We start from the raw sequence: 2,144 nt of genomic DNA, 5'->3' as shown, positions 1-2,144 counted from the left end.
GTCCTTTGTAACTTCACAATATATACTGTTTACAAGTTAATGTAAAGCAATGATCTTACTAACTTTACATCATGTAGTCTTTAATTTAGACAATATGAGCGGAATCAGAATTGAGCTATTCATGTCTTGTTGACATACAAAGATACAAATTCTTCCCCAAAAGCCAAACAACAGAGGAAAAAGAATACAAGAAAACCAGGTTTTTCCTTCAACTTTTGGATATTACAGTAAGTTTGCCCTAATGCCACTTTCTAATCCACCTCTCCAGCAAGATAATATTCCGGTCTCACATGCAAGACGCAGCTGTCACAGACAGTCTGTATTACTTTGGAAGGAGGGGCTTTGTCCTCTGCACTGTAGCAAACCACAGTGCTTATTTGACGACTAAGCAAGGGATTTCGAAGACTAGCTTCAGACTCCTCCTTCTGAAAGCCTTGGGCTGAACCCTGTCAGAGGCAGAGAGGAACATGAAGGGCAGACCGTGGACCTCTTGGCTTCTGGCCTTCGCTCATGCACAAGGTGAGAACAATACAATAGCAAAAAAAAAAAAAAAAAAAAAAAAGAGTGATCTGTAGTTTCTGTTCCAATTTCATCAGACTGCTTTTTCTGCTCATTATGTCCATCTCATGCCTTTCAGCATCTAGTTAACTATGTCTTCTACTACAGAAAGACACCATGTTGCTACAGATTCACAGAATGGAGCTTTAGATCCTCTAGACTCCTGGAGAGACCTCTCCTCTTCAAGTTCTCTAAGTACTGAGCACATTCTTTGATATTTACATTTTCCTAATACACGAATGACAGGAATGCATCTCCTTTTGAGTTGAAAGATCTCAGGAATTCTTCAGCACCTTTCTTCCTGGCCTGCTTCAGTGCTTTGAAATCTCACCTAACAATATTCTTAACTAAGGAATTTACTTCATTTCAGCTTCTGGCAACTGATTCTTATTGTACCAACTAAGCCCTGAAAAATATTTCCTTTCTTCTTCATGAAGACACAGAATTCTAATCAATGCACCTTTCAAATAATTTTTGATTGAGATTTCCAAGCCTCTTGCTGAAAGACCTTCCATTGTTTCATTGTTCCTTTTGTTTCTTTAACAATCTGTCACAGGATCACAGCATGATTGGGGTTGGAATGGACCTCTGGAGGTCATCTGGGCCAACTGTCCTGCTCAAGCAGGGCTCCCTAAAGTCAGTTGCCAAGAACCCTGTGCAGTAAGGTTTTGAACATCTCCAAGGATGGAGACTCTACAACCTCTCTGAGCAACCTGTGCCAGTGCTTGATCACCCTCACAGGAAAAAAAGCTTTTCCATAACATCTTATGTTTCAGTTTGTGCCCATTGCCTATTGTTCTGTCACTGGGGCAACTATCAAGTACCATGACAGATAGAAACAGTAGATCTACTTGTAATATCTCCATATACAATACAATACATAACAGGAACAAAAGTAACAAAAAAGTCACTTCTACTTTTGCTCGGTAGTCCCTAGTATCTGCAACCTGGAGTCACCCTAGCTGGCCCTGTCTATGAATCTGGTTCTGGGGACTCAGGTTCATTTAGCTGATTATTGTGTCCTAGATCCTTTGCAGAACACAGTTTTCCAGTCTCTACCCCCAGTCTGCCTCCTATTTGAGGGCAATTCTCCACTGAAAGATATTTTTTTTTTTGCCATACTCACCTCTGAAAACTCCTGGAGGAGACAAGCATAGTAGACTCTTCCTCTTAGAGTCATAGAATCATAGAATGGTTTCTGTTGGAAAGGACCTTAAAGATCATCTAGTTCCAACCCCCCTGCCACAGTCAGGGACACTTTCCACTGGACCAGGATGTTCAAAGCCCCATCCAGCCTGGCCTTGAGATCTTCTTCTCAGATTTTTTTGTGCTTCTTGGTAGATCAGTGTGTCAGAATACTATTGGTAACACAAAATGTTGCTGATTTTTCCTTCAAATTAAAGCATTTCACCCACATTCCTGAGTTGCTGGTAGCATTATTCATACTATGCTTAGGAAAATGTAAGCTTGGGCATAGGAAATATGCTAATCATGCACAACTCTCTCAGTAATGATCACTAAGTTTTCAGAATGGTCTTCTGTTGAAGTGGACTGGTCATATGACAAGCCTGATATTCTGGAATTGC

The sequence above is a fragment of the Charadrius vociferus genome, unplaced genomic scaffold, assembly GCF_000708025.1.
Source record: "Charadrius vociferus isolate BGI_N301 unplaced genomic scaffold, ASM70802v2 scaffold692, whole genome shotgun sequence".
In the NCBI taxonomy this organism is placed as follows: Eukaryota; Metazoa; Chordata; class Aves; order Charadriiformes; family Charadriidae; genus Charadrius; species Charadrius vociferus.
This window is presented reverse-complemented; position numbering follows the sequence as displayed.